This window comes from Pecten maximus, chromosome 1, assembly GCF_902652985.1.
Source record: "Pecten maximus chromosome 1, xPecMax1.1, whole genome shotgun sequence".
Lineage (NCBI taxonomy): Eukaryota > Metazoa > Mollusca > Bivalvia > Pectinida > Pectinidae > Pecten > Pecten maximus.
Window position 1 is genome coordinate 12959810 of NC_047015.1, and position 15529 is coordinate 12975338.

The following is a 15529-nucleotide window of genomic DNA, read 5'->3' on the forward strand; positions in this document are numbered from 1 at the left end:
CAATGTTTGTTTATTTATAGATTAATAGACCATTACTAATTTCAATCGGATACATCAAATTCTGTGAATTTCCTACGTCACCACTTCATGTGCACATAGGAAGTAAACCTCTCAGCAGGGATGATGTTTATCAATATATCGATTTCTGGTTCCTAGTTGGTATTGGCACGAAATGGAAAACTTCAAGAAAAGTTAGGATATATGAGTTCGAATAGCTTTGCATGGGGACGACAATTTTGCCGAGAAAACACCAGGTACAGTGTTTAAATTGAAAATATCACACTTGCAATGTTAGCCATGTTAACCAGTTCTACATCCCCAGCTGATCACCTGTACATGTGTTTGATATAAGTCATATATATCCAGTTGATAGACGGTCAAGGTCTGTCACATTATGGACTATAGGTGGCATAAGTAATATGACATTCATCTACCTATTTCCAAAGCAATGCCTCAAATCAGAGTTTTTTTGTGCTGCATTATATTGCTTGACAAACATGGGAACATTTTCAAATGCACAATGTCAGTAGATATAATATTGAAGTACAGTTTTGTTTTTCTGTGACTATTTCGAAAGATGAGAGACTTACCTGATTCTAACCTAATAACGTATTATAATATTAGAGACTGCTAATTTCGGCTTGCTTATTTTTAAGTTCTTTTATCGAAGGTAACATGATGACTTAAAATTAGGGCCTGTTAGTTTATGTGGACAATTTTTTTAAACCGGCTCGTATTGATAATTTTGAGAGTGATACTCTCATTTTTATGACAAGTTGGTAATTATTTCGAGCTACTCTGATGTACTCAGTTAAGAAAACAACCGTTTCGCGGCGGGATCACGTTTGAAGTGCGATGTGCATGATTATATTAACAAATCAGATGGTAAGGTAAACGTAAAAAAAACCAGCCTACAACCAGTTAATTATCATTATTTAATATCACAACGAAGTACCGAAACGACTTAAAAAATGCCGAACCTACTTTCGAAAAGTACCGAAACTACTTTTTTTTAAGTACCGAAATGACCAGGTACCGAAACGACCCTCTTGTCCAACCGTTTGGACTGTGCTAAATATAAACGTAAACAGCCATATACATATTCATCATGTTTTGTCTGTTTATTTGATATAAATCACAGGCATTTCTAGAGCTTTTATATGAATTGAATAATGACAATAAAATACAGAATTACATAGCATAGGTCCTTATAGCCAGAGTTTCCTCTGGCTCTGCAGACACGATGTCTGGTCCAGGCCAGAGCGCACTACTATATGTAAACGTGGAATTCTCTGACACCATTAGATGGAATTCTCTGACACCGTTTGATGTTGCTAAGATTTTGGTGCAAAAACAATAAAATCAGGTGTGACATAACACCTACCTTACAAATATGGATAAATGATATATTTATTTACCCCAGAACACAAATTTAGTCTCATCTAGGTATTTTATTCTGTCAGTATAGACCCTCGCTTTACGCTAGTCAAAATTTAAAATGTTAAGGAAGGGTAGTCGACAAAGTGTTGTTAATTTTTGGTCTCATAAAAACTTTGATATGACAGCCACAGCAGGCAATTTTTAACATGATAACACACAACCATGGTTGCCTTGAGCAACACTTGTTTTAGCCTTCACCCATATGTGATTCAGCTCAAACTTGCCTGAAATTATTCTGAGATGGTCCTGACCATGCAAGTGTTATTTTTTGGTTTGCTCAGTAATCCAAGATGGCCCTAGGGCCAACATACATTATTGCATGATCTCAATTAATTGTTGTCAGTACCGCTATTCTGCTTCTGAGTATGTATTCTACTATAGTTCTAGTGTCTGTTTAAGTCAAACGACGGTTAATTAAGGTAGACCGACCCTTCAGGTAGTTCCTGTGATAGATCTCCTTAATTTTATTTTTATTTCAATGTTAATTATGCTCTTATCACAAAAAGCACATAAAAAACATATGTCACCACGTTCGTTTTAATACCAGGGCCACATAAAGATACGTATTAATTAATAGCTGAACCATATTTTTAAGGAATTTGGTAGATTTTATCTTTCCCCGATAATATTCACCTCAAGCATAAAAAGAAGTTTATATCCTATTTATATCATCAGTATGAGCAATATCATTCATAATTATCAAAAAAAGGAGAAGATTCTTTGGGTGGTTAACAAAATATGGCTATTTTTATACGAAAAAACTGTTATTTTAAGTGAAAAATTGATTAAAAAAAATACTCGTTTATTTTTTTCCTGAAAAAATGAACAGAAAAATTACCCCCTTTTTTTTGCTTAATTAAACATTTCATATGTATGCTTTAAGAGAAAAAAATATAAATAACACCTCACCATATTACTTTTCACACTATGGCCGTATTTTGGAATCTGAGATTGATGAAGTTTTTTGTTAAATCTTTACCATTTTCTTTCATAAATTATATTGTAATCTATGTTACTGGTGCTTTCTTTTTTTCTAAAAGAATTTTATTTGATTTCCCAAATGCAATTACCATTTTCCGGATATTTTCCTCTTTTCCGGATGAAAATTAGAACATTACACTAACGGTCATTCAGACGCTTGCTTCTAATACGCCATGTCAAACAAAGCGTATCGGTGATACAGAATGCCAGAACATGCACAATATGAGCTTTATTTGCAGCGCTAAACAATGTTGCTCGAGTGTCGAGCATTCCAACCTATGCGATAATGTAATTTGAATGAAGGCAAAACCTTAGAAGAGCGCTATGACAGTAATCACTCACCGTAACATGTATATACTACACCACATTTTCAGATTTTAGACTTTTTATTTTAGGGAGGGGGTGAATTTAAAGGAATGACACACAAAAAATGCTACAAACTAGAGGCCAAAATATAATAGGTGATTATACCCCCCTTTTTTTAAAAATCTAAATCTAAACATGTAAACACATTGTAACATAACTATGTATTACATCTAAACATCTATACATGAAAGTATATATGAAAATTCCTTAGACAGTATGTCTACAGAAAATTGAAATTCCATAGCCCAAGTCATTTTTCCATAGACCCATTTTGTAAACATATTGTTGAAAAGTAGCATTACTGTTAGCAAACGCTTGCATCATCCAGTAATAGCACGCTATTATGGGTTAAAAAACCTCTATTTTAAGCTCTGATTTCATATCATTTGTCAGAAAATATTGGAATGTTGTTTACATGAACAGGTTTTCTATAGCCTCTGGCCATCGGACCACCTTTACTTTCGAACACTGTGACAGAATTGTTTATTGTTTGTCCTGATGTGAATTTCATTGTCTTTACTTTGCATTGTTGGATTCCAAATGATCATGCACTTAATAATGGCATCAGTATTCTACTGCCATATTTCTTTGCTACTAACAACGTAAAAGGGCAGACGATAAAACAATATTTTCATGATATATATAACAGGAAAGCGAATTTAGTGCCTCCACAAGGGGTTAAACCCGCGACCCTCTGCTTACTGCTCCGTCGCTCTACCGACTGACTTAATGGAAATTCCCCCTCCTGAAATCACTAAATGTACCCTATTTACAATTAAAACCTGCCTCACTATTCCTCACTTTTAAAACGTGTTCGCCCCGAACACACATTAACCCAGGTTTTATCCCCAACGAAGCCTCTCATTTTCATATAGCTTGCACTTGGAGTGGTCAACCGATGTAACAGAAAAGCAAGTAGTGTGCCTCCACCATCATCGAACCGCGACCCCAGGCTTTACTCACCGGGTTCAATCGTACTGACCGGGCGCCGGTGCTTACACCTGGGCATCGATGAATTTTACACCCGGGCAACGATAATTTCTATCGAAAATGAACGCCGAAGACGGGATCGGAAGAACGGTTGGGATATTTTTTCTCTTTTTTGATGTGATAATGATGTCCTTCAAGGAAAATAACCCGACCACGGAACAAAATGATAAATTGGCTATAACTTGCAAGGATAACTGACAGGAAAAACACCTCTCATTTTTTGCTAATTCGTCCACATTGTAAGCGGGTATGACCAAATTATGCTGCAATCCACGAATTATGCAACATATACAGCAAAATCTGCGATCGAAATGACTGTAAATCTCGCAGTTTATTGGAATTATATATTTTGATATTGTCAAGTCTTATTGGATTGATTGGTAATAGTTAAATAGGAAAATTAAACATTTCCGTATTTTACACCTGTGGCAACGAAGACGCTCTTGAGCTTTACACCCGGGCGCCGCAATTTGCTGACATGGTAATGATGAAGAAATTACCAGAGTGGGCCTTTTGATGGTTTTTGTTTATGTATTTTTTGCATTTATGCAACTCGTTACAATTCATTCACGGACATGCCTCTTTAAAGGGTCCGAATTTGTGCTTGTCTATCCGTCATCCGTTTTTGTTATGATCTATTTATAAAACTGCTCGAACCTGGTAGAGAGCTCCCCATGGAGTGAAATCTCTAGCCTAGACCGATCACAAGAAACGTGTTTTAGAGGCCTACAGTTAATTAAATACAATATTTATAATATATCCAGAATATGAGTAAAAAGGCACTTAACATCTACATCAATTTCACGGGTTTTAGGTTTTTGAAAAATTGTCGAATGTCAACGTAAATTTCGTGAGAGTTTATCTAGATCTTTTATACCATCAATGCATGTTGCAAGTTTTGTGTTTACACCCCATGCGTGTCCTCCTTTTTCTGATCTGTGTCTACCGGCGGTTGGAATATGGTTGACTACCTCGCATTCTGAATAACAATATATCACATGTAAAGTGCGCAAGGCCGAACTTACGTTCCCCTAACAATATACAATCTGACAGATGGAGTACATACTGAAGTAATTGTTGGTTGCCGCAAAGTGCACATGCTTTTAGAGCATCGGCCAAAGTCCCCAACTCCACTATGCGTCGGCCTGTGCACCATGAAGTGTCCTCTTGTTCTACATTGCCATAAATTGGAGATGTGCTAACCTCTTCCTGACTTGATATAAATTGTCTCCGTTGAGACTGTAACTAACGTTATATGGTCGTCACACATTGGCACATTATGTGATACATCGGCGCTGTCCTTGTTTTCAATGGACCATCTTTAATTTATGTTCTCACTTCATTGAAAGCATAAGCCTTACCTAGTCTTTTAGTTTTACAAAACTGACCCCTTTACCTCTTGACCGCATCGTGCTGTAGGCCTAAACATTTATCTCCCAGCTGGCTTGAAAATTAAACCAGATGTAACTATTCGTGAATATAATCAAGGGCCCAGATCGCCGGACGCCGGATCGCCGGACTCATGTCTGTGACGTCACAGAAGGGTCGGTCTACCTTAAGTCAAACGACGGTTAAGGCCCATGAGCCTTGTTTTCTTTTTTTAAATACAATGTATATCCTGAAATTTTTTTTGAATTTTGGAGTTTATGTATATAATTAAAACTTACTGTACTGACAAAGTGGGGAAGGCCATAGCTAGCTCTTATATACTTTATATATACCATAAAACTGGCAACAGAAGGTTAAACTGGTAAACCACATTTCCTTGATTGGGTACATATTAACCTGGTCTATGACATTGTAGACATGCCGGTGTTGTTTCCTGTAAGATTATCAAGTGCGGAAGTATATATGCACCCACTTCTAGTGTGTGAAGTGTGAACCTCTTCAAATTTATATACACACACACATGTAAATTGTTAATATGCATCTGCCTGAAGTGCAAATTTTAAACAATGGAAGCTAGCCTACAATTTGATTTTCCTCATGGTCCTTTGTCCACCTGTCCACCTACTTATTCTATACTTATGTCAGTCATATTTGGAATATTTTGTTCTTCCTTGTATTCTGGAAAGTTTCCTGTTTGCTATAGTAAGAAAACAATACCTGTATAGTCATTGGTATTATGATCCCAATTTGGAAGCCTATTTTATATAATTATATATAATAAGCCCTACATGTTTCCCTATCTAGAACCACCATGTAGAATATGTTGCAAATTCATTCACATACAATGTACTGTATATTATGGACTTGATCAAAGCATTTCAAAGAAATTTGAAGTTAGTAACTTTCAGTTAGAAGATTGATGCACTTAATTACTTACAACATATCTTGTTATCAGTCTCCCCAATCAAATTAAGAGTACTGGTTCTTCTTCTATTCCTTCCTTCATGTCTGGGTCATAACTTCTGAACACTTCTTAACCTTTGAAGATATGGTAATAAAACTTAGAGCATACTAGCATGACCAATATGCCAATGTCAGTACAGATACCGAGTGGTTAAGGTGTCCCGACACTTTATCACTAGCCCTCCACCTCTGGGTTGCGAGTTCGAAACCTACGTAGGGCAGTTGCCAGGTACTGACCGTAGGCCGGTGGTTTTTTCTCAGGGTACTCCTGCTTTCCTCCACCTCTAAAACCTGGCACGTCCTTAAATGACCCTGGCTGTTAATAAGATGTTAAACAAAAAAAAAAAAAAAAACATCACTGTGACCTTTTTTCCAAGCCATAACTTCGAACTCTTAACCGTTGGAAGATATCTTGACAAAACATGCAGTATACTTGCATTACCTGAAGCCGATATGCAATTTAATGTGCATGCAGTACAATATGGTCACTTTGACCTTAGTCTCGGGTTCAAATGTCAAATTTCATATTTTTCTTATAATTTCTTATCTAGCAATAAAATTTAAACTCTTAATGTTCTTTCAATGAAAGTTGCTGTATACCTTTAATAAATTTATCACCACACTGACAAAGTGAAGCGTGACCTTGATTTACAGGTCAAAGTGAAGTGTGACCTTGATTTACAGGTCAAAGGTCAATGGAATGCAAAAAAACAAAAGTAAAATAAATAAACAAACTATGCAATAAGTAATGGAGAAGAGAAGACACTGTTTTTGTTCTCAAGAACAATGTCTAGTTAACGGGTAATATGGAATTTTTAAAGGGGGTCTGTAATTGATATGACACATGTCATAAAGCTTAGATTGTCATATAACATTATTGGTTAATGAGATACAAAACCATATATAAGTTGATTTTATTAAGGTGCAATTTTTACAAAAATCATCAAAATGGACTGTTTACAATTTTTGCAAATTTATAGAAATGCACATTGAATGACCTATCATAGCTATTGCGTTGACCTTTTTCGTGGAATGTTCAAAATAGGCATTCCTATTTGTGCACAGGTATCAATTTAACATGATACCCTCAAATAATACGTGGTCAATATAACATGATGCCCTCAAATGATACGTGGTCAATATAACATGATGCCCTCAAATGATATGTGGTCAATATATGTCAACCTTTTAATTGATTTTTCGATGCATCAAGTACATAATGCACATGTACAAGTTGTAGAGTAACTTGGCTGCAAAATGATCTCTGCATCGCAATATTCAAATTATAAACAAGTTCACATACAAGCGATTTCGGGGCGACCAAAATGTACAGTTACAAGTTAACATACAAGCGATTTGGAGGTGACCAACAGGGAACAGAGGAAGGCCTTACAAAAATGTGCTATATAATTAAGCCTTTTGAGCCTGGTCTCTGTGTAGCACGCTCAATGTGCCTGTATAGACAGATGAGGTCGTTAAATAACATTAGATAGTTAAGGTTATCAAGCATATTTATATATTTTGAATAACAAAATTTTAAAACGGAATGTACTCATTCATTGGAGTATCTTATTGAACGTTGGATATGTCAATAGTTTAGTCGAATAGTCAAGCTGCAAGAAGTTTGACATTAAATGAAGTAGAATTGAAAAAAGAAAATCAAATGTAAAAATAAAAACAAACTATGCACTGGCATATTTTAAACAATGCGCAATCAAAAAAAATGTTATAAGGCGAAAAATACACAATGGGGTTTGAACCTGTAACAGTGTCACTGGTAATGATCAGTACTTTGGTAAATACCATTTAACCCACATGACTGATTTGTCTATGTGGACAGATTTGTACATCATTTAAAACTACATGTATTGCATATTTATACGTATACATTGCAAGTAATTCCCTATATATGGATATCAACATGTCTTCAATCAATATGGTAATCAAAGTTCAACACAACAGGTCATTCTGGTCACACTATACCAACACTTGTTTCAAATCACAATGTGGTCACTAATATATGGATTGCAAACCCTTCAGCTCAATCCAGACTCACAAACTTTGCAATTGCCACTTTTTCAAATCCATCATGAATTATAGTTAATTCAATGCATGTATCCAGTAAACTACGGGTCTCTTTAGTATTGACATTACAGTGTAGTATACGTGTGTAGTTCTATGATACACTGTATAATATGCTATATATGTGCTATTCAAATCGCCCTACGTTTGTCGTCCGTCCATAAACAATCCTTGCTTGATCAGGAAAACAAAAATGGCAGATGGATGGACAGCCATCTTGGATTTGACAGTTGAAAATTGTCATCACTATTTCTTAAAAGTACTTGAGGGATATTTCCCAATTTCACATGTGGGTTCCTTTTGATTCTGAGTTGTACCAATTCAGTTTTGAGTTTGATCTGGAAAACAAAATGGCTGACAGGCAACCTCTTTGAGTTTGACAGTTGAAGATTGTTATTGATACATTTCAGAGAGTTTGTCTTAGATATTTCTTAGCATGCATACAGTATGTAGGTTCTCCACATGTTATCAAATGATTAAGAGGACTATAAGGACTGATAATTAAGATCATTCATTGGTGGGCACAAGATCCATCTGGGATCTCTTAAATTGTATTCATTTATCAGAAAATCAGACAATGGAACAGTACATTTTTTCACAAATGACAAACAACACTTGGCCACTACATTTTTCACAAACGACACTTGGAAACTCCCTTTTTCAAAAACGACACTTGGACACTACATTTCTCACAACCAACACTGGGAGTCTTAGTACGTATTTCATACCAAGGCAATCTCTAATAACAATGCACAGTAATGTTATTACACTTGTGTCAGACAATGGAAGACATCATCATTACATGGCTTAACAAGTTAGTTATAGATGATAAAAACAATTCCTATTCATGTTGAAAATATATACTGTGAACCAAATGTCTGATGCCTCTGAGCTGTGGTGTTTTGGTGTAACTAAATAACTTACACCATTTAATACTTTGTAAGAGTCTCTTATTGTGTGTAATAATGGAATGTCAAAACTCTGCCATTTTGATACCCTGCCTTTACATGTGTCACTATAATTAATGATAACAGAAATTTCTTATATATGCCATTATTTAATGCTTTGGAAAAGTCTCAAATTCATGCATGTGTTACATGTATTATAATAACTGAATATCTTAGATATTTCATTCAATTTTTATCAGAGCCTTAAATTTTACATTATATGATAATAAATTAATGAATAATTTAATATGTTCTGAATCACAAATTGTAAAACATATTAATTAGAACTTGAAAATCTTATACATGTACATCTTTGCAATCATTGAATTCTTGATCTAGCCTTAAGAGCTACTGATCATAACATTTCCAGTAAAAAAACAAATTTGTTGAATTTTGTTTAAAAAGATATCGATTTTCAGTGAAAATTAAAACAATAATTTTCTGTGGTATGTTTCTGAAATACATGTACATTTTTTTTTCTAACTGATAAAAAAAATTGTAACTTTGGGACAATCCATTTACCAGCTGGTGTATGATTTATTTCCTGGGTGATCAATTTGACACTATTGTTCACCTGCATACTATACCATATATACCTGGTAATATATACACAGAGAAAATATCACGGGAACATATACATGTTGAATTGTCACATTAATTATAAAAAACTATCATCATCTTAATTTTTAAACAATTTCATGAGTGCATTCAGATACATATTACTAACTAACATGGTACAATGATAAAAGATTTACATCCTGGGGGATCAGATCTTATCCACTGAGAATGCTGGTCGTCAATCTTCCTTTGATTACATTGTGTGAAAAGTACAAGTTGTTGATAACCGGATCTTCTGTATGTGTGAATCGAAGAGCCAAGGTGCAGTGATATGTCTGTAGTTAGATAGGATGAGGGCACTGTGTAGGTAAGGCAATCCATTGTTGGTAACTGTACGTGATCAGAGCTATTTACATATATTGTAAGAGTGTTGATGCCAGGTGTGGGAATCAGAAGTGAATAACAGTATATGCAGTGTAATTTATTCCGATATGCAGTATAATTTGTTTCGGTATGCAGTGTAATTTGTTTTGTTATGCAGTGTAATTTGTTTTGGTATGCAGTGTAATTTGTTCCGATATGCATTGTAATTTGTTCCGATATGCAGTGTAATTTATTCCGATATGGAGTGTAATTTGTACCGATATGCAGTGTAATTTATTCCGATATGGAGTGTAATTTGTTCCGATATGGAGTGTAATTTATTCCGATATGGAGTGTAATTTGTTCCGATATGCAGTGTAATTTATTCCGATATGGAGTGTAATTTGTTCCGATATGCAGTGTAATTTGTTCCGATATGGAGTGTAATTTGTTCCGATATGCAGTGTAATTTGTTCCGATATGCAGTGTAATTTGTTCCGATATGGAGTGTAATTTGTTCCGATATGCAGTGTAATTTGTTCCGATATGCAGTGTAATTTGTTCCGATATGATATGCAGTGTAATTTATTCCGATATGCAGAGTAATTTGTTCCGATATGCAGTGTAATTTGTTCCGATATGCAGTGTAATTTGTTCCGATATGATATGCAGTGTAATTTATTCCGATATGCAGAGTAATTTGTTCCGATATGATATGCAGTGTAATTTATTCCGATATGCAGAGTAATTTGTTCCGATATGCGGTGTAATTTGTTCCGATATGCAGTGTAATTTGTTCCGATATGCAGTGTAATTTGTTCCGATATGGAGTGTAATTTGTTTTGTTATGCAGTGTAATTTGTTCCGATATGCAGTGTAATTTGTTCCGATATGCAGTGTAATTTGTTTAGTTATGCAGTGTAATTTGTTTGGATGTTCGGATATGCAGAGTAATTTGCCGGGTATGCAAATGTTCGGAATGTGATTTCTTAACTACACAGGTATAGTTATCATAGTGGTGTGATCTTTTTTTTACTGTTTCAACTGGATTTCAGGAGATACTATCAGAGTTTTAGGTATCACTTATTTGATTCAATTGACCAATGAAGAATTAGTTGTTAGTGATTAAAGTACCTGCTGTACGGGTTATATCATAAGGTGTTTTATAGCTACAGCTATGTTATGGTGCTAAGTGGTTAGGTGTAAGACTGTTGAAGTAGGAGTCTGTGTAAGATTTTAAGGTACTGTTGGTGTATAGGTGTTAGGTATAAGATTTTAAGGTACTGTTGGTGTATAGGTGTTAGGTATAAGATTTTAAGGTACTGTTGGTGTATAGGTGTTAGGTATAAGAGTTTAAGGTACTGTTGGTGTATAGGTGTTAGGTATAAGATTTTAAGGTACTGTTGGTGTATAGGTGTTAGGTATAAGATTTTAAGGTACTGTTGGTGTATAGGTGTTAGGTATAAGATTTTAAGGTACTGTTGGTGTATAGGTGTTAGGTATAAGAGTTTAAGGTACTGTTGGTGTATAGGTGTTAGGTATAAGAGTTTAAGGTACTGTTGGTGTATAGGTGTTAGGTATAAGATTTTAAGGTACTGTTGGTGTATAGGTGTTAGGTATAAGATTTTAAGGTACTGTTGGTGTATAGGTGTTAGGTATAAGATTTTAAGGTACTGTTGGTGTATAGGTGTTAGGTATAAGAGTCTAAGGTACTGTTGGTGTATAGGTGTTAGGTATAAGAGTCTAAGGTACTGTTGGTGTATAGGTGTTAGGTATAAGATTTTAAGGTACTGTTGGTGTATAGGTGTTAGGTATAAGATTTTAAGGTACTGTTGGTGTATAGGTGTTAGGTATAAGATTTTAAGGTACTGTTGGTGTATAGGTGTTAGGTATAAGAGTTTAAGGTACTGTTGGTGTATAGGTGTTAGGTATAAGATTTTAAGGTACTGTTGGTGTATAGGTGTTAGGTATAAGAGTCTAAGGTACTGTTGGTGTATAGGTGTTAGGTATAAGATTTTAAGGTACTGTTGGTGTATAGGTGTTAGGTATAAGAGTCTAAGGTACTGTTGGTGTATAGGTGTTAGGTATAAGAGTCTAAGGTACTGTTGGTGTATAGGTGTTAGGTATAAGAGTCTAAGGTACTGTTGGTGTATAGGTGTTAGGTATAAGAGTCTAAGGTACTGTTGGTGTATAGGTGTTAGGTATAAGAGTCTAAGGTACTGTTGGTGTATAGGTGTTAGGTATAAGAGTCTAAGGTACTGTTGGTGTATAGGTGTTAGGTATAAGAGTCTAAGGTACTGTTGGTGTATAGGTGTTAGGTATAAGATTTTAAGGTACTGTTGGTGTATAGGTGTTAGGTATAAGAGTCTAAGGTACTGTTGGTGTATAGGTGTTAGGTATAAGATTTTAAGGTACTGTTGGTGTATAGGTGTTAGGTATAAGAGTCTAAGGTACTGTTGGTGTATAGGTGTTAGGTATAAGAGTTTAAGGTACTGTTGGTGTATAGGTGTTAGGTATAAGAGTCTAAGGTACTGTTGGTGTATAGGTGTTAGGTATAAGAGTTTAAGGTACTGTTGGTGTATAGGTGTTAGGTATAAGAGTTTAAGGTACTGTTGGTGTATAGGTGTTAGGTATAAGAGTCTAAGGTACTGTTGGTGTATAGGTGTTAGGTATAAGAGTTTAAGGTACTGTTGGTGTATAGGTGTTAGGTATAAGAGTCTAAGGTACTGTTGGTGTATAGGTGTTAGGTATAAGAGTTTAAGGTACTGTTGGTGTATAGGTGTTAGGTATAAGAGTCTAAGGTACTGTTGGTGTATAGGTGTTAGGTATAAGAGTTTAAGGTACTGTTGGTGTATAGGTGTTAGGTATAAGATTTTAAGGTACTGTTGGTGTATAGGTGTTAGGTATAAGAGTTTAAGGTACTGTTGGTGTATAGGTGTTAGGTATAAGAGTTTAAGGTACTGTTGGTGTATAGGTGTTAGGTATAAGAGTTTAAGGTACTGTTGGTGTATAGGTGTTAGGTATAAGAGTTTAAGGTACTGTTGGTGTATAGGTGTTAGGTATAAGATTTTAAGGTACTGTTGGTGTATAGGTGTTAGGTATAAGATTTTAAGGTACTGTTGGTGTATAGGTGTTAGGTATAAGAGTTTAAGGTACTGTTGGTGTATAGGTGTTAGGTATAAGATTTTAAGGTACTGTTGGTGTATAGGTGTTAGGTATAAGAGTCTAAGGTACTGTTGGTGTATAGGTGTTAGGTATAAGATTTTAAGGTACTGTTGGTGTATAGGTGTTAGGTATAAGAGTCTAAGGTACTGTTGGTGTATAGGTGTTAGGTATAAGAGTTTAAGGTACTGTTGGTGTATAGGTGTTAGGTATAAGATTTTAAGGTACTGTTGGTGTATAGGTGTTAGGTATAAGAGTTTAAGGTACTGTTGGTGTATAGGTGTTAGGTATAAGATTTTAAGGTACTGTTGGTGTATAGGTGTTAGGTATAAGATTTTAAGGTACTGTTGGTGTATAGGTGTTAGGTATAAGAGTTTAAGGTACTGTTGGTGTATAGGTGTTAGGTATAAGAGTTTAAGGTACTGTTGGTGTATAGGTGTTAGGTATAAGAGTCTAAGGTACTGTTGGTGTATAGGTGTTAGGTATAAGAGTTTAAGGTACTGTTGGTGTATAGGTGTTAGGTATAAGATTTTAAGGTACTGTTGGTGTATAGGTGTTAGGTATAAGAGTTTAAGGTACTGTTGGTGTATAGGTGTTAGGTATAAGAGTTTAAGGTACTGTTGGTGTATAGGTGTTAGGTATAAGATTTTAAGGTACTGTTGGTGTATAGGTGTTAGGTATAAGAGTTTAAGGTACTGTTGGTGTATAGGTGTTAGGTATAAGAGTTAAGGTACTGTTGGTGTATAGGTGTTAGGTATAAGATTTTAAGGTACTGTTGGTGTATAGGTGTTAGGTATAAGAGTTTAAGGTACTGTTGGTGTATAGGTGTTAGGTATAAGATTTTAAGGTACTGTTGGTGTATAGGTGTTAGGTATAAGAGTCTAAGGTACTGTTGGTGTATAGGTGTTAGGTATAAGATTTAAGGTACTGTTGGTGTATAGGTGTTAGGTATAAGATTTTAAGGTACTGTTGGTGTATAGGTGTTAGGTATAAGATTTTAAGGTACTGTTGGTGTATAGGTGTTAGGTATAAGAGTCTAAGGTACTGTTGGTGTATAGGTGTTAGGTATAAGATTTTAAGGTACTGTTGGTGTATAGGTGTTAGGTATAAGAGTTTAAGGTACTGTTGGTGTATAGGTGTTAGGTATAAGATTTTAAGGTACTGTTGGTGTATAGGTGTTAGGTATAAGAGTTTAAGGTACTGTTGGTGTATAGGTGTTAGGTATAAGATTTTAAGGTACTGTTGGTGTATAGGTGTTAGGTATAAGATTTTAAGGTACTGTTGGTGTATAGGTGTTAGGTATAAGAGTTTAAGGTACTGTTGGTGTATAGGTGTTAGGTATAAGATTTTAAGGTACTGTTGGTGTATAGGTGTTAGGTATAAGATTTTAAGGTACTGTTGGTGTATAGGTGTTAGGTATAAGAGTTTAAGGTACTGTTGGTGTATAGGTGTTAGGTATAAGAGTTTAAGGTACTGTTGGTGTATAGGTGTTAGGTATAAGAGTTTAAGGTACTGTTGGTGTATAGGTGTTAGGTATAAGATTTTAAGGTACTGTTGGTGTATAGGTGTTAGGTATAAGAGTTTAAGGTACTGTTGGTGTATAGGTGTTAGGTATAAGATTTTAAGGTACTGTTGGTGTATAGGTGTTAGGTATAAGAGTTTAAGGTACTGTTGGTGTATAGGTGTTAGGTATAAGATTTTAAGGTACTGTTGGTGTATAGGGTGTTAGGTATAAGAGTTTAAGGTACTGTTGGTGTATAGGTGTTAGGTATAAGATTTTAAGGTACTGTTGGTGTATAGGTGTTAGGTATAAGATTTTAAGGTACTGTTGGTGTATAGGTGTTAGGTATAAGAGTCTAAAGGTACTGTTGGTGTATAGGTGTTAGGTATAAGAGTCTAAGGTACTGTTGGTGTATAGGTGTTAGGTATAAGAGTTTTAAGGTACTGTTGGTGTATAGGTGTTAGGTATAAGAGTTTTAAGGTACTGTTGGTGTATAGGTGTTAGGTATAAGATTCTAAGGTACTGTTGGTTTTATAGGTGTTAGGTATAAGATTTTAAGGTACTGTTGGGTGTATAGGTGTTAGGTATAAGATTTTAAGGTACTGTTGGGTGTATAGGTGTTAGGTATAAGATTTTAAGGTACTGTTGGTTATAGGTGTTAGGTATAAGAGTTAAGGTACTGTTGGTGTATAGGTGTTAGGTATAAGATTTTAAGGTACTGTTGGTGTATAGGTGTTAGGTATAAGAGTTAAGGTACTGTTGGTGTATAGGTGTTAGGTATAAGATT

At 35.1% G+C, this 15529-nt stretch overlaps 1 protein-coding gene across 2 annotated transcripts in view; it reads left to right on the top strand.

Annotated features, from left to right (window-relative positions):
• Positions 1-108: 108 nt before the first annotated feature.
• LOC117325364 (rho GTPase-activating protein 24-like) overlaps positions 109-15529 on the top strand; it is a 62296-nt gene continuing 46875 nt past the window's right edge. For both annotated transcript variants that reach the window (XM_033881533.1, XM_033881540.1), the window contains exon 1: positions 109-254. The gene's annotated coding sequence lies outside the window, so the exon portion shown is untranslated. The remainder of the gene's footprint in view (positions 255-15529) is intronic.